The 18,457-nt window shown below is 44.3% G+C and overlaps 1 long non-coding RNA gene across 2 annotated transcripts in view; it reads left to right on the top strand.

The window, feature by feature from the left end:
- Positions 1 to 16,216, top strand: part of LOC142592787 (uncharacterized) — a 65,828-nt gene extending 49,612 nt beyond the window's left edge. The window contains exon 3 of one of the 2 annotated variants that reach the window (XR_012830811.1): positions 15,403 to 16,216. This is a non-coding gene — a long non-coding RNA (uncharacterized LOC142592787). Of the gene's footprint in view, positions 1 to 1,327; positions 5,884 to 15,402 lie in introns of those variants that run through there. The other variant, XR_012830810.1, reaches the window with a different exon arrangement.
- Positions 16,217 to 18,457: the final 2,241 nt, after the last annotated feature.

Raw genomic sequence — 18,457 nt, 5'->3', positions numbered from 1 at the left:
GTAGGAAAAGTAAGGGTCAGTTTACGTCTGGGTGTGTACCGCCAATTTTTTTTCTTGGTGGCGAGCTGTTGACCGAACGGGTTAAACAAGGTTAAAGCTACTGCTTGAACGCGTCCCAGCTGCTGAGATCGTCCTTGTGGCTCCAAAACCAGATGCGAGGGGTGCTGCTGAGGTAAAATGGGACGTTTGGCGTCATTACAGTTGGATACCAGCCATTCTGTTTGCCGACTCACTTGTACATACTAAGCCACTCATCCACGTCGATGCTGCTTGCCACTGAAAGGTCCCGGGATCGCAGGGCTGTGCGAGGGCAATAAACTGGGTAGTGGTTGCAGGCGTAGCTGGCAGCGACGGGTTGTCACCTGGAGGCATGGCAGTAGATTCGAGATGGCGCCTGCTGCAAAGCTGTGTCACCAGGAGTACCCCATACCTCCACCAAATAAATGTTACATGAAAGTACAGTAGCGAAACTACTTACAGGGTGTATATACAAGGGTAGTAAGAGCACTGGCCAACATGGAAGTCAGCCAACATCAGGCAATGCACATAATCGTTATCAGATCAACAGTGGCCACTTGTGAGTATGTTACATTAAATCCAGGGGTCAGCAAGGTCGTCTTCTAGTAGCACGTAGCAATATCACTTCGTCGAAGCGAAACTGTTATGCTCCTTTTGTATCATGAGTCAGTGTCATTATTTTGATGCTTATATATTTTATGCAGTTTACAGCGACCCGTTTTTAGGCCTCTTTACAGCCACATTACATCTCCATTTGCAACTCATTTGATCATTTCATACATAATACTTAGACAATTCATTACCACATGTGATGGCACTCTTTGGCCATAGCTGGCCCCTGCGCCATTAAACACCACCCATTATCGTGGCCACTGGTGTGTGTGCTGCTAAAGAATGCAGAATCGTCCAAGAAAAAAAAAACAACAGAAACACGAGCCACTCCACACCTGCATGGCACACCTTTTTCACATTGTGCAGCAAAATAAAATAAAAAGAAGAGAAGAAGAAAGAAACGCAAGCTGCTTTGCCACACCCACCTTTGTGCTGCGCACCTTGCAGGGGTGGAAGGAGACGGGAAAGGGCCAACGAAAGCATGCCATGCGGTGTGTGCCTTTGTCGGCCTGCATGACAAAAACATATCTGTTCTCAATGCCTATACATGTGCAAAACCTGCTGCTCTAGCAATTGCACATAATCCAAACATCAGAGGATCACAGTGGGACTCTTGGTGTTATGTGTAATAGAATATTTATTCTTTCTGTGATATATTGAGTGTGACTATTACTACCTATTGTTTCTTTTCTTACAGATGGTTTGGGAGTTCAGCAAGGCCACAGTTGCTCCATATGGTGCTTATGAGGGGGTGACCAGCATATGCAAGAATGAAGTCTTTCACCTTTCGGTGCTACATTTTGTAATATATACTTATGTCCACAATGGAATTTTTTTGCAGGGGCAAGAAACGACACAGAAGAAACCAAGCAGCATATTTGAACTGAGTCGTGTTGGTGGGGCGAAAAGAAAAAAATATTTTCAGCAGCCGTTGTTATAAAAAGCAAAAAAATAAAGATTACCGAGGCTGAAGTAAGCTAAGCGGAGCATAACTGAGAAAGAACGCAACTGGAAACTTATTTAAAGGAATGAAATAAAGTGTACTAGCATTAACGCATATAGCCAAAGAAAAAAAGCAGTACATGGATAATCTTCTCGTACCATGCATTCTTCTAACAAACAAATGTTTTTTTGTCCATGTCATTCTAAGTTTTGCTTATTTGTCATTACTGAAGAGTGGCCTGGTGTTAGCATGGTGTAAGCTCTTATCATATTACATTGTAAATAGGGCTCTGCAAATATTCAAATTTTTGAACTTGAATCGAATAGTGTTTGCTTTTGCTTCGTATTCGATAAGAGAAATCAACATTTGAAATTGTTGAATATGCTGATAAACCTCGATATAATGAGCTTATACGTGCAGCAATAGACTTTGTTAAATCGCAGATTCCATTATGTTGAGATTTTGAGGTTTCACTAGTAAAAATCATTTGACAGGTTCCCAGAACATTCCTGGTGGATAGCATCTTGTCAGTCAGCACTGAAAGACAAATTATCCCAAGAAGGCTTGGTTATAATTGCATAACAAAGAGTGCTGGTGTGGGAAATGCAGAACAGGCCGAGAGCAGGGCATTGGCATGGTTCACAAAACACTCGAGATTTGCTGGTGGCACATGGCACCATGCCATAAATTTTGGAACATGAGAGTTTACCACAGTTAGTACGCACAGCTGTTATCAGATGGCACCCACCGGGGCAGTCCACTTACAGTGATACTGCATATAACAATGTATCGGTTATAACAAGGAGTCGACATAAGAGTATCAAATTACGCACCAGAACTATGAGAAAAAACAAAACAGATATGTAATGGTATCTTAAGAGTGTGTTTCGGATACCACAATAAAAATTTTGCCTTCTGGATGGCACTTTCCATGCAGGCCGAGCTTGATATTTGCATTGTGAGAATCGTTTTTTAACAAACAATGCCGAGACTTGGCAAAAAGTTTGCCTATGTGAGTTCGTATTTGCCAGCATTGCCCTGTGCAACACATCCCACCCGAGTCCTGAGAAAGTTGCGGATAGCATCTCGATTTCGTGCAGCGTGCCACAAGATGGCACCCGCGTCACCCACGATCATGCTCCATATGCGTACAGGGAAGAAAGAGAAACAAAAGTGAAAAGTGAAGTCATAGGGCCCGCCCTTTCTACAACGTCTGTACCTCGGCGAGTGCAAAATTGCGCCATGGAAGCAGTGCTGAAACTATGGATAGCCCAGTTGCTAGAAGATGGCGCTGGGAAAATGGAAAGCTGTGTGGCTTCAGATGAAGCTGCAAATTTTACAAAACCTAAAGAAGTATGATCTGGCACAGACAAAGGTATCCACGATTCAGAAAACTGGGAGCACCATGATCCTGAATGTGTTTACCAGTGGCCTTGATGATCAACAGAAAAAAGGTTGGGAACAACTTTCCACCATAAGCAACTGTTTCCGAAAGGCTGACTTTGTGTACTAGGGTGAAATCACCCATGATAATAGACAGTTTTAGTATAGCATACGCTATACTATTGTGTACGCTATAAAATAGCTGGTCGTCACTGCGCATGCGCAGAATGCTAAAAGGCCCATAGCGTATAGCGTACGCATGCTATTTCTTGGATTTAGCGTTAGCGCCTTTGTGTGGTTTGCGGAGTTTGCGTTAAACATGGCAGCGGTCCCGGCTGCCGACTTCAAATTGAATTTGGCGTTGCTTTTGTAAAATTCACTTCGTTTGTAGCAAATAATTGTGTAAACAGCTTTCGCTTAGTCTCAGGCCACTTAGACGACAGAGTATTATGGATAACCTTGGGTGTTTTCTAGATCGCTTCTCGTTTCGAACGAGTCGAAGCCTAACGAAAGAAATATTTGAGATGTCTGCGCCACCTATCGCTAAAGTCGGGAAATAGCTGCAATGGTGGCATATGGCCTCTGAGATCAGAAGATCTCGCCAGTCAACTAAAACTAAAAAAATGTGCGCTGCTTAGCGTACGCTGCGCTTTTGAGTATAGCGTACGCTATAGCTTGCGTATGCTAAACTAAAACTGTCTAATGAGACCAACATGGTGGAAGTCACTGTCATTACCAAGCTCTCGGAACACGTCGCTACTGGAGATGAAACAGGTTGTGCTTCGATGGAGTAATTTCTCAGGGAAGGTATTGCTGCCTTATTCTGCGAAACAATCTCCGACGAGGCAATCGTTAGTGTAACATATGCCGAGGTTGTGTGTTGGAGGTAATGACAGCAGCGGCAGTGACAACGAGATTCACAGTGGCACTTGTTTGACCCTAACTCCGGTGCTCACGCGAAGTGCACGGTCGTCAGTCGAGTCGCTCGTTGATTTCGTGCACGCTAAGGGATTGCTGCTGGTGTTCTTGCACCATGAACCATGGTTGAAACTGCTGCAAAAGCAGTAGCAGATTCCTGACTATTTCAGTGAACCTAGCGCTTGACACGCTGTCTGGAGGTATAACTAAATGTTAAAATTTTCACAGCCTAATTTCTACGATTATCTTTTGGTATAAATGGTGAATTTCACTTCAGAGCTACAAATATACATTCATCACCTTTTTTTTATGGCAGTCTAGATGTAGTTGTGATCCCTTATAACAATACTATTTTTCGTTGTTTTTGATGTCGTTTTAAGCGGTGTGCACTGTATGGGCTTAGCCGTGCAGAGTCATGCGCATCCACGGTCAGGCTTTAGGGGAAGACACACTTGCCCCCCGTTGCATGAGCTTGTCGAAGTGACCGGGCGCTCACTCTTCCTTGCGCTGGAAAGACTGTTGTTGGGGTCGAAACATCAAGTGGAGGCATTAGAATTATCCTGCTGCAGAAAAACGCCCAGTTGTGTTGCAGACACACATCTTCCTAGGCAAACATGTGAAACTGCTCACTTATGCGCAATACCTTTCATTCAGTAAATAACAAGGTTCCTCCCTAGACATCCTGTAAATATACGACCTTAATCTCGACAAAGCGGTTTATCATTTGGCAAGTCTCACCATGTTTCGGTTCCTTTTGAACTGATGCGCGGTGCTCTCGTATTTCACTTACCTCCTTCACTGAGCACTACACTGTACTACGAGCATCTGCACTCATGCTGTTTCTTTGTTCAATTACTGTTATTGTCGTGGTGCACCTCCTGTGAGCAACTTTTCCTTTTTTCTCGTTTAAAAGCTTCACTTGAGCTGTAATGCAGTTGCTAAGTGCATCAGATGTGATTAATAATATAACTAAGTTGCTGTTGCCAAATAGACTCCATTATACCTTTACACGTTAATTTGTTTAGAAATTTAAAGCATCTGGTAGTATACAGTATTTGGAGGTCATCTTTATACAAGGTTTCTTTTAAATCTGATTCAAAAATGTTTTATTTAGAACACAAGCAATTGGAAACTAAGTGTTATACAAGTGACTGATCTGGTAACTTTTTTTTACCTTTTGTCACAGCAAGGCGTCATCACCACCTTACAATCGTCAAGAACCAGGAGTTGCAGCAGAAGTGCCTCAATTGTTGCGATCAATTCGACTTTGTAACCACCCGACAGTTTGGGAATTTTTGTATTTCATAAGGAAGAATAAAGAATGGCAAACTGGACATGGACGAAGAAAAGCCACATAAGTACATCTGCGTATGTGTGTGGATGCCTTTTTGTTCTAGCCCAGTTTGCACTCCTTTATTCTTGCTTTTGACAAAGGCTGTGATTCTAGTATTGTATCTTATTAATGCCACACTTAGGAGTACACTGTTGATAACAGCTTTGTTTCACTGCTTCCCTACCTAGTGTGTTTCACTGGTAGGTCGAAAATATCTTGAACTGCTGCTATACTACATTTTTACAACTTAGTATATTTGTTTTCATTAGTGGCTGTCATTTTGTGAATTTTTCTGCACCTGTGTGTCTGGTGCTTTCAGTAATATTGTTTTGTGCATGATATGATGTGGTCTTCTTTATTTTTAGTCTCGTGGTTTACTTGCCTGTATTTTCTAGTTATCTAGTGCGCGTGTCTTCTGCCACTAACCGGCTGAGCGCATAGGCAGACTATGCACCCTGTACCGATGTTCAAATTCAGCAGAACATATTTTTTCTCTTAATGAACTTTGTTTCCTCCGATTACCTGATAATTCGGAAAATTTTGCAATGCCTTTCGCAAAACAAAAGCCCTTTGGCAGCTGTACTTTAATGCGTAATAGGTCAAATATACATGAATATAACAAAATTTCGTTATAACGTTTGGTATGAAGAACTTTATTTATGTCCTGAAGGATCAGTCTGGGACTGATGCGGGCTGCTCCCACGTCGGTACAGAAAGGCCGAGCCCCTCTGCCGTCACACGGGCCCTCTGGACAGCCCTGAGTGGTCCGCCAGCACTTCACTGCGCAGCGTACGCTGCCACCACTGTTCACCTAGAGAACGATCACCGGCCAACGCCAAGCAGCGCCACAGCATATGTTCTAAATCGAGCAAACCCCCACACTTACTACAATAGACTGAAACCCCGCAGTCCGGATTAATTTTATTCATGATGACCGGTTTAGGCTACGTTCGTGTCTGCAGAAGCCTTAATGTAACTGCCTGCGGCCTATTTAATTTAGGATGTGGCAGCGGGAATGCCCTGCGCCCTAAGTAATAGTGCTTGGTGATTTCGTTGTAGGTTAACAGTTGGTCCCTGTACTCGGGAGCGGCAGATCCAGCCCCTTCAGGGAGTACACGGCACACTAATCCTCGTGCCTCCCTGTGCGCCATCTCGTTGAGGTTACGCGGGGCTCCCTCCACTGTCCCCATGTGCGCCGGGAACCAAGTAACTGTATGCGAAGTGATATCCCTACCCTGCAGCAGTTTGTTAGCCGGTTCCGCAACAAGTCCTTTCGGGAAGGCTTTAATCGCAGATCGCGAGTCACTAAACACCAAAACTCTTCTTGAATCAATTAGTGCTAGAGCAATAGCCACCTGTTCAGCAACCCCCGTATCTTTGGTATAAATGGAAGCAGCATTTCTAACGCTCCCTTTGCCATCTACCACCACCACCGAATAAGCATTTTTACCATTAATCCATGCGGCGTCAACAAACGCGGACTCCTCCTCCTGATCCTTTGCCTCGCACAACAAAGCCCTAGCTCTCGCGACCCGCCTCCCTACATTGTGCACGGAGTGCACATTCCGCGGAAACGGACGAACCATGATATTTGCCCTAAGGTTCACGTTCAACTCGTATAGGGGCGCCCTATCGTGCGACACAGCCACCGATTCTTCAATTGACTCTAAAATATACCTACCCGCTGGTGTACCTAGCAACCGGAGTCCTCTGTGCGGTACGTTGAGCCTCGGCAATTTCATCTAAAGTATTATGCAAACCCAATCGTAACAACATATCGTTTGACGTAGTCATAGGCAGACCAAGCGCAGCCCTGATGGCTTTTCTTATTAATGCTTACAATTTTATATTTCTCCCCCCTATTCCAATTTAGCATAGCTGCCACATACGAGAAATGACACATAATAAATGCGTGAACTAAGCGCATTGCACCTTCTTCTCCTAAACCCCTATGCCTATTAGAGATTCTTCTTATAAGTCTTATGGCCTCCTCCGTCTTGGTAATACAGTCGAACCCGGCTATATCGAACTCGCAAGAAAACGCCTATCAGTTCGATATAGAGCATAATTCGATATAAGCTTGCTAAATAATTGGATGTCATAAAAGCATATACCATTTATAAAATCACTTTATTGATTAAACTAGCTTAGTTTCGCACGAAATAGTCCTGCATTTTCTTCTGCTTTGGCAATTTCGCTGCCTGCGACGCACGCACTTTTCCACATTAAGGAGTCGGAGCAGCTGAGGCCGCAACTTTCCGCATTCGCGCAGAAGCACCGGACTAGTGCGAGCCCACCAATCATTTCGGAGGATGTGGGACCGTCGTTGCTTTCCTCATTGTGCCCACTTTCACTTGTGCTCGGTACGATGTTGGCAATGTAGTCTTCGTTTTCGGGCTCTCCCGTGGTCGCGACACATCATTTGCGCTCACAAACTCATCCACCATTGATTCGTCAACAGCTTCCGGAAATTCTGACAGTTCGCTCCAAACTTCGGCAACACTGGCAACGGCTTCGTCGCATTCATCAGAATTTACGGTCATCACCGAGCACGCGGAAGTCGGCACGGCTGAAGCAATTTCAGATTAACCACTCGTACACGGCCGTGCGTACGGGTCGGGCGCCACGGGCACCGGGTCGCGAGTTTGGACGCTTTAGCCCTAATCTCCCCATTATTCTTCAAGATCGTGCCGAGAGTGCTCCTCGGAATCTTGTGCTCTGCGGGGACATCCGACTTCTCACCGCGTTCGACACGATTTATGATTGCGAGCTTCACGACGAAAGGCAAATTCTGCCGCTTCTTCACGGCAACACTGCGGGAGAAGGCCTACAAGGCGCACACGAAAACAGCGAGACAAGCCGCACTTTCGCCATCTTGCGCGACGAGGGCACAAGAGCATCTGATTGGCTGTCTGAGCAAGCGCTGTGGGCGGGCCAGGATCATTTCTTGCAGGGGGGGTGCCGACGGCTCGTCCGAGGCAGCGCGTTCGGGCGCGGTCACGGTAGGGAGAGCGGTTGGATGGAGCCGCGCAGCCGGGTTTTCTCCTCCACCGCGAGGGAAAGCCAACTTCCGGAGGCACTTTCCGCCGCTTGACGTTCGATATATCGGGTGTCGCTGCTATTTTTGTTCGATGTAAGCGTAATTTTTGCGATATATACTCATTGTAACTATATCGTGTCCAGAAATTGTTCGATATATAGAATAATTCGATGTAAACGGGTTCGATATAGTCGGGTTCGACTCTACGCTGAATGGTTCTAATGTTCGATCCGTTTGCTTCAAGTACAAAACCCAGGACCCTGATTGCTTCAACTTTGGGTATCACCGACCCTTCCCTAGTATGAATTCTAATGCAAGGCTCAACTTCCGGTACCCAACCCTTCGGCCTACGACCTAGCTTCTTAGATTTGAAGATCAACATGGGCCTAGTCAAGCTGTCGAGACAGCTTTTAGCTCTTGACCCTTTCCAGGACCTATTATTTCTGGAAAAATAAAAATTGAATTGAATTGAACAACTCCGATTTTTTAGTGGAGCACTTGAGCCCCATGAGACCCAGATACTCCTCCGTAAGCGTTACCACCTGCTGCAGCCTAGCCTCAAGCTCTCCATCACTACCACCGACACTCCATATAGTAATGTCATCCGCGTATATAGAATAGCCAATATCCTGGACAGTGTCCAGTCTATTAGCTAACTTCGACATCCCTGTGGAGTACCACAGCAACCCAATTTAAAGACTTCCGACTTTATCTCCCCAAATCTGAGACACGTCCTTCTATCCGTAAGGAAAGCCTTGACAGAGTGGAAAAGCCGCTGCCCCATGTTCAAGTTCGATAGCACCCGTAGAATGAAAGAATGTCGGATTTTATCGAAAGCTTTTTCCACATCAAGTCCAATTAGTGCCTTAGTATCCCTTGTCCGCCGATCAAAGATCTGATGCTTAATCCTGATCATAGCATCGTGGGTCGAGAGGCCGAGCCGAAATCCTATCATCGAGTGCGGAAAGACCCCACTGCCCTCAACATAACGCGTTAGCCTATTTAAAATGGCATGCTCAGCGACTTTTCCCAAACACGACGTCAGGGAAATGGGTCTGAGATTTTCAAGCCCTATGGCCTTCCCCGGTTTGGGTATCAGAACAGTAGTTGCAAGTTTCCACTCTTCCGGGAAAGAGCCTTCCTTCCATCGGCAATTAATCTCCCGCGTAAGGAACTCAATCGACCCATTGTCTAAATTCCATAGCATTTTATTCGTAATGCCATCCGGCCCTGATGCCGATTGACCATTAAGATTCTGCAGTGCCATCCTTATATCACTTTCAGTAAATTCCGCATCCATAGCTGCATTTTCGTCCCCACTATATTCCAAAATCACGTCAGGTGTATCGTGCCAAGTCTCCAACGGAAGGTATCTCTCAGCCAAATCCTTCAGCAACTCCTGCTCCATGGAGTCCCGACACGCCTGATGGACCAGCTTACCTATCACAGTCCTCTGATTAGACTTAGTGTTTGTCTCATCTAGTAAATGTCTGAGCAAACTCCAGGCACCTCCCCTCTTAATGCGACCATCAATAGAATTGCACACTTCATCCCATTGCTGCTTGCACAGTACCCGACAATGGTCTTCAAGTTCCTGATTAACCACTGCTATACGCTTTCTAAGCCTTCTATTCAATCTCTGACCCTTCCATCTCGCTAACATCGACTGCTTGGCTTCCAACAAATGTGCCTGGCGACTATCCATGTGTTCCATGTCAATATCGGTCTGAAATTCTTCAGTGGACGCCTCAGCGTCACTTTAAAGGTGACTAGTCCACTGTTCCAAGGTCAACTCATTTCCCTCATCTTCGATTCTCTGCGCCCTTCGTTTCCTAAATGCATCCCAGTCAACCATCTTGAATGTGCGCTCCTTTTTATTAGCCACTACCAAAGTAATCATAAGTATGTAATGATCGCTACCAAAATCTATATTAGAATTGGACCAGGACGAATCCACCACCCCTCGAACAAAAGTGAGATCAGGTGTCGAATCTCTACATGTCGACGTGCCGCACCTGGTGGGGCACGAGGGGTCTGTAATCAGAGTTAAATTCAAGTCTAGTGCCTGCTGCCATAGTCTCTCCCCCTTAATAGTGTTATAAACATACTTCCACACACGATATGGTGCATTGAAGTCCCCTCCAATAAGCAACGGTGCATCCTTAGCCAGATTGGTTGCCTTGGTCAAGAGATATTTGAAACTCTGCTTCGTGTCCCGGGGGCTACTGTACAGGTTAAGCAGGTAAATGCTCCTCTGACATGACCTTCGCCGACCTAAGATTACTTCCACCATAATATATTCAATCTTGCAATCTGCCATGTGAAGATCATGTCTAATATACGCCAACCTCCTATTAATGAGAGTAGCGAGTCATCTGCCCTGTTCGTTATCCTTAACTTCCGCTTTGAAATCCGTTAAGGTCACATTAGACGTCAGTGTTTCCTGTACCATGATAACTTGAGGTTTGGCACCATGCGTTCTAACAAACTGCTGCAGAGACGTCTTCTTATGATTGAACCCCCTACAATTCCACTGCCAAATACTAAATGAACTATTTAATAGAGCCATCTTGACCACAGAAATTTCGTGAACTAGTTTTGAGCTCAAGTCCACCGTTATAACGTAGTCAAGCACTTATTTTGTCGAATTCGTTATACGGTGGAACCTCATTGATACTTCCTTCACTGTTATGTTTTCCTGGCTCCTACATATTTTTGTGGTCTCAACCTAAATCCCATTAACTCTTATGTATTGGGTTCCCATTATACTGTGCCATCCTGTAATTTTCGTTGATCTTGTCTTTAACGGTACATGGAGAAATTGGCTCTCACATGTTATAACAAGCGACCGCTTTATTGCAACAAGCTACCAATTCGTTGTAACAGTCATCCACTTCATTCTAGCAAGCAATCAATTTGTTGCAAAAAGTGACCAATTCCTTTCAACAAGCGACAAATAGTTGCAACAAGAACCACTTCGTTGCAACAAGCAATGAATTTGTTGCAACAAGTGACCGAAGTTAGCAATGAACGACTAAAGTGGCAGAATCCATGCCCTGCACAAACACTGACAAAGCCTGCACATAGCCGTAGCCTCCTATATACACAAGTGTATATACGAGGCCATGGCGGAGCATTTGTGAAGCATCTGAAGAAATGTGCATCAATTAAAACCTACACAAATCATGCACAGGGCTAGAGTTACTTCGGGGCTTGCAAAGGTCTTTTTTGCATTTCACGTCAGTTCTCGTTAGTCTGCTTCGGCCCAGTATAACCATGTTACGCATTGAAGCATATTCAAAATACTTCGGTAGGGGCCACTGTCACGGAATACAGTAGGTTTTCCTTTACTATACATGCGCATATGTGCCCTTCCTGGTCACAGTACGAGCACCGAGACATCTAACAACTGCAGCAGCATTCACTGTGGCTGTTTCTCACGTTGTGCTGTGGTGAGTTGTGCCTTTCCGCACGGTGACGGTTTCCCCATTGGTACATTATTTACAATCGTCAGTTTCGAAGCGTATCAACGGGGTTCTACTGTGTTGACTCATTTAACTGTACATGCAATACACTTGCCATTGTACAAACAGCTTTTCTATCCCAGAAAAGTTCTTCCAGAATGGCATTTGTACAGTCTCTGATAGGACAATTCCTGAACACCAAAATCAATTGACACGTGTGTTTTTGTTCACAAACTTCAAAAATTATGTAAGCTTTGTTTACTTACGTATCATACAATAACACACCCGTCTGGGTAAAATTAATAATGGGAGTGCATAATTGCTATCAGCCAAGTGGCCTACTTAGAATTGGAGTATACTAGCAGTGGCGTAGCTAGGTCGTCTGGCACCCGGGGCCCATAGGTCTTCTGTCACCCCCCCCCCCGGGTGTAGCCGGTGGAAAGAGGGGTGTCTTCAGACGATATGACACCCCTCCCCCCACCCTACTGGCCCCTTGCACCCGGGGCCCACGGCCCCCCGGCCCCCCCTGTTGCTACGCCACTGTATACTAGACTGATATAATTACATTATTTTATGCAGTGCGATGCTGGTTGTGTATAGTTACTGTATGCTGAAGTTTTGTGTCACTGTCACATGGATATACTTAACAAATAGGGCTTCTCGCACACTAAGATTCTTGCATTGAAATGTAAAAATATTTCCTTTCAATACTGAAGAAATACTATACTTCCTGTACGTAGAACGTACACTTGAGTGCTCTTGGTGTGTCCGAGATCCCTGGTTGAAAATTGAGGTAGACCAGTTGGAAAGAATACAGAATCAGGCTCCGATGTTTATACTTGCTACTTTACACATTTTAGCGTGTCTAGTGCTGGAGAAAGCATTAACTTGGAGACACTGCATGCGCGATAAAAGGAACTTTGATTAAAAATTTTTCACAAAATATTTTATTCGAAGACTGGTATTAATCACAATGCATTTCCTTCTTTTCATCTTACGTATCTTGTGCTAGGCGGGGGTTCGTTTATCTGTTCGTTTATTTTCCTGATTTCGGGTATAACTAACGGTTGTTCAACTACTTGCCATGGAGACTTAGTGGCTATGGCGTAGCGCTGCAAAGCGCAAAGCTCGCGGCATAAAGTGCCAACTACGGTGGCTCCGTTTCGATGAGGGCGAAATGCAAAAACCCCAGAGTCCCGTGCATTCGGGGCATGTTAAAAATCTGCAGGTAGTCAAAATTAATCTGAAGTCCTTGACTGCAGCATGCCTCCTGATGAAATTGCAGTTTTGGTGCATAAAACCCCATAATTCATTAATTCATTCCTGGTTGTTCAATTATTTTAGGCTACTAATGCCAGTCTTGCTTTCTGTATAGATTCGCCTGCTTGTCTTACTTTCCTCCCCCCCCCCCCCACTCTAATGCTGCAAAAGTGCTGTGGTTACTCTGATAAACAAATGTTTTTTTTTTTGTGTATTATAAGCAATTATAAACTATAGCACACTGTTTGTTGTAATCTCCACAGTGAATATCACCGTGGAGTGCACTAACGGAAAGTATTGCTTGTTCCGAGCTAAGCTAGCCTTTACATTGAGATACGACATATCTGCTTTACACATTTCCGAAGTGTGCATCACCTTGTTCTTCAGTGTTTATTATTTACCTATGTACTTGCTTATTGATTAGTGGTGCCTTTCATGCTTAAAGGGACCCCGAAATTATTTTGACGATATTGTACAAACGCTCTGAGTTGTTAGTGTAATTTGTTTTGATCAATAATTGACACATCTAAATGCTCTATGTAAAGCATGTAATTTATAGTAAGTTTTACAAATGTTCATAGCTACCGATTGCAGCATGCCACTTGGCCGTGTTTTCAGCCGCCCCTGACCAGGTGACGCAAGTTGACCATATGGTGCCAGTAAAGCGAGCTATCCGATTGGCTGCACAGGCCACATCATCGATGATTTTAATGTAATAGTGTTAAGGGCCACGTGTCGCAGAAATTTTTTGTCTGTATCAGATGTCGTTTTGCAAAATATCATTCCGAAACACAACCATGCAGACCCTCTTCATGATGCAAAAGTGTTAATGAACTAACTGAACTCCTTGAAGTAAAATGCATTGGAAAAATTGTAACGCATGACTTAAACACAACATACAGTCATGGTAGCGTTGGAGTTTAATTTCAATGTACCAGAAAACACAATTTTGTTATGCGGACACTGGAACAGTGTCTCTACCATTCATAGAGTGTCACAGCCCACCGGCTTGCGGATGCATTTGCCTCTGTGCATCTGCAAGAAAGCTGTGCTTCCCGGCAAGTGTGGCAAGCAGTCGGGGATCTTTGAATGCTATCATGTTCCACTCTTAAAAGCAAAGCTTAAGCATCCTCCAAATGTTTGCAACTCCATGGAGAACAAATGTTAGTAATAGTTGGAATGTTAGTTCATTTGTTTCTATGGAAAAGAAAGTAGCAGAAAGAGAATGCACAAGTACAATTTATCGCTACGCTCAAGACTTCCAGCATACAGCAAGCGTCGTCTGCTTGCGTTAAAACATGCTTCGTGTTGACGAGAGCTCTGCAGTCAGGGTTGGTCTCGATCTTTCCTTTCGCGGGCAACATGGTTCACCCTTGCTACATTGTGGGCTGCAAACGTAGGGACTCGCAATATGTCAAGCTGCAACATTGTGTCCTTTGCAAGGCAGCAGCAGAGCGGAGTGGCTGCAGCGCATAGCACTGGCGGTATCCAATCGGCGCCAGAATTTGCGGATTTGCATCCATCACTTTATACAATAGGATTACTACCACAATAGTGTTTTGCATATCCAGGATTCGGGTAAGCGCAAGTGCAAGCGGACTGGCCTTGCACATTTCATGGGATGAGCATTAGCGCAAACGTGAACGGTCTGCACGGTGCACTCACCTGGAGGCACAAAGCTCAAACACACTCGCAACTAACATAGCAGTAACGTAGTTTATTCTTCTTTGCTACTGGCGTAAATTTTTTAGAGGAACGTAATCATGAACACATCCTTTTTCTAAATGTTTAAACTGTGTTACGCTTGGTTAAAGCAATATTAGCTCTTTGTTTCACTGGTTAAGCTCTGTGCCACCAGTTGGCTCGACCATGCAGGCCACTCATGTACGTCTACGCTAAAGCTATTTCATCATAGCAGTAGTAGCGTAAAGGGGCATAATTTTACGCCTCCACCCATCCATTGAAACCCCCAGGTAGGCTGTGGTTACCGAAATACCAGACGCATTTCCTGCTGCGATAGAATGTTTGTAAAGCACACTGCTTCGATAGCTCTTGCTTGCGATCGGCTATAGGGCAGTGGGTGAAGAGCTTGCAGAGGCTTTGCGCGCTGGCTCCATGAAAAGCGAAAGTAAACAGCATGACGTCCCATCATGACACAGAACAAGTGAAAGTGGAGCTTAGCCCCGATCGGCAAACAACTTGAGAACATGCATGGCTATGGAGGAGGGTAAATTCTAATTGTCTGTAGCTCTCTTACTATGAGACGTTTCATACAAGCTGTGACGCGCAAATGATTTACTGTAGCTGTACCATGCACCTCTACACAATTTATCCGAGCCGTAACTCTGCAAACTGTGACACATTCAACAACTCTTACTGTTCTAAAAGGGTTCTTTGATGTGGCATAAGGCAATCTTGTTTGTCGGTGCAGGATCAAGGGACTCTACCTCTCTGACAACTACCGAAGATGGCAGGTCAGAACAGGGACTCCACTGCCGCTATCCTCTCTGTTACTACGAAGCAGAAATGCTGTTTGATCTAGAAAAACACATCAAGATCCACAAAGACGAGTGTACATTTCAATGTGATTTCTGCCCTCGGAGCTTCTCGTGAAAGGACAGACTCACAGCACACCTATGCATCCACACAGGCCACCGTCCCTTTGCGTGCCATTTCTGCCGTAAGACTTTTGCACGTGACTACAGCCTCAAGCTACACCTACGCACCCACACAGGGGAGCGCCCATTTCAATGCCATTTGTGCCCTCAGACCTTCACAGTGAAAAGGTCCCTGAAGGAACACCTATGTATCCACACTGGGGAGCGGCCATACAACTGCAAGATCTGCTTCAGGTCCTTTGTGCAGTCTGGTAATATGAACGCTCATATGAAAACACAGCACTCAGACGCCACTTAGTAGGTCACTTGCTGGGTTAGTTTGCTCTATGTATTAAGGGCCGTCTGAATTGCAAATCTAAATCTCTTTCTTCGGGTGAACGACTGTCTTGTGTATCAGGATGCACTAGTGTTGCGATATGTTCTTATATGTTGAGCTGCCAAGTAAAATAGCAGGGTGTTCGAGCACCACTGAACAAGTGGCAGGGACATGTGTTGGAGTAACATTGCGTAGATTACAACTGTGTTCATGTGATATCCCGTCATGTGAAGGCACAATAATTTGGACTCGATCATCCCTGAACTGTGTGTATAAAACACCCATTTCTGCAATAAAATAGTGATGATCAATTTTGATTGTAGACCTCTCACTGGGACTTACTGGTGCCCTCGAATTGTACTGCAACTTAAATGAACATCATTGTGAGTGAAATGGCCCTTCCTCATATTTGGACATTGCCAACAGACAAGTGTGGTGCATAGGTCACACAATGGCAATCGTCTCAGTAAAATAAGAAACCATTAACCCCAAAAAAAACTGAAATGCAGTGGGTGCTTTGATTATGCAGGGTAGAAGTTTGAGCACCTTCTTTTTAGCCGCCACTACTTGAACCTAGATGACACATGGTACAATTTTGGCTGTGACAAGGCGTCCTATACCCGCGAACGGCAAGCGGAGCTGAGGCATTTTGCCATGCCGTAATGCCAAATTGGACACCTCATGGGCAACAATTTAGTGTGAGGCACACAGTATGTTTCGGCGTCCAATACGGTGTCTGATACAACAGATGGGCTTCTGCACTGTTGTGGCATGGGGCTGCCGCTGCGTATTATGCGGGTGAGCGCAATCGTGCAGGCTTTATTTTGGAAGTAATCTACGGTGAAAAAATGCAAAATCTAGGCGTGCAAAGGTCTGATTGACTGCTTCTTGCGTGCAGTGTTCTCTTCACTTAGTTCCCAATGAAGCGAGAGGAAGCACGACGGGCAATTCGCTCGCTGCTGCTGCCCCTGTTCGTCACGCAAGCGTACTGACAGCAGGTGTCTGCAGTCGTCAAGTGAGACGTGTTCCTGTTTGCCTGTGCGCGTGAAACATGCTTGTTAATTTAATTAGAGAATGTTTACAAGTTTATCCGGCTGATAAAGCTACAATCCTTTCATTGTATAGGTGTCTAACAACTTTCCATTGCAATAGATTCTTTCCTTTTTGGGCAATACTGCAACACTATCTTTTGAGACAATGGGGCAAAAGCAGGATCATATTCTGTCTGCAGTGGCTACATTTCGATGGCAATCAAATGCAACAACACCCATCTACCGCGCGTTGTTCATGTTTAAAAATGCCAGGTGGTAAAAATTAACGCTTAAGTCCCCCACTACAGCATACGTCATAATCATATTGTGGTTTTCACTTAAAACCCCGGCATTAGTATAATTGAACCAAATTTTTTGCATTGACAAAGGCATGTAGTTGTTTTCTCTGTTAACTAAGCATTCCACAGTGCTTACATTTCAATAAATTAAGCATGTTGTCAGTGACGAACAAAAAGCTTTTAATCTTTGTATGTCATATATAGAAAGTTACTTAATCAAACGTTCCAAAATGTCAAGGTGCTGTTTAACACAACATTGCCCAGAGTCATAAAATAATGGGACAAGTCACCGACTGTAAATTGAGTAAAAATAGGGGGAATGCCAAGTGCACAAAGCGGCAGAACTTTTGTTCCTGGCTCAAATAAAACATTGTAAATAATTACTGAACCATCTTTTTTTTTATCAATACCTGATATGGGGGAGAAATGCCGTTTGTTAACCAGATGTCCTTGATAAGCTATAGGAATCACCTTGTTTATATTCAACTGAACTATGGGGAAGGTGTTGCATAATGTGTACCCAAAGTGTGTAGCCTAACTACAGCTTTTGCAATGCATTACATATGCAAGTGCATGAAAACCTTACGAGTATGCTTTATGAGCAGCACAGTATCTTGCAAGCTGCCCTGGCATGACAAAAGACGCCAGCAAAATTATAGTCAGTAAAGTTAGAGGAGATGTTCTTGGAAATTTGTGTCCCAAGTTAAATGCCTTTGCGTAAGTTATCGTCTTTCTGAAGACTTCTTAGGAAGTGCTTGAATTTCTCAGGCAACCGGTTTCTGCTAAATATTCTTATTTCCTATGAGAACGCTACATTAAAAAAAAAAATTGCAGCCTTAACAAATGCAGGGCACGCTAACTGCAATGTTTACTGAAAGATTAATGTTCTTGGCTTGATAAATAAAGTTAAAAATAAAATCGGACCCCTGCCATTTTGGGTGTTTTTCCATGTGTGATAGCATATTCGCTTGGTGTCCTTGGTGAGATGAACGAGGTTGCTTCTTTATGTTCAGTGACAGTAAGGGCCTGATAAAGGGTGATGTGTAAACAAGGCTGAAAGAGAGTGGCTTTAATGGGGCCTTGGAAATAAATTACGTATTCAAATGCTCTTCAGTGTTATGAAGAGATTTAACAAATGTTGCTCAATTTAGAATTGACAGCATGTTCTTTCTTCATAAAAAAAATAATGCCTGGTTGCGCTCCCCTACTATAAATTGTGTTC

This window comes from Dermacentor variabilis, chromosome 9 (assembly GCF_050947875.1).
Source record: "Dermacentor variabilis isolate Ectoservices chromosome 9, ASM5094787v1, whole genome shotgun sequence".
NCBI classification, from domain to species: Eukaryota; Metazoa; Arthropoda; class Arachnida; order Ixodida; family Ixodidae; genus Dermacentor; species Dermacentor variabilis.
This window is presented reverse-complemented; position numbering and strand designations above follow the sequence as displayed.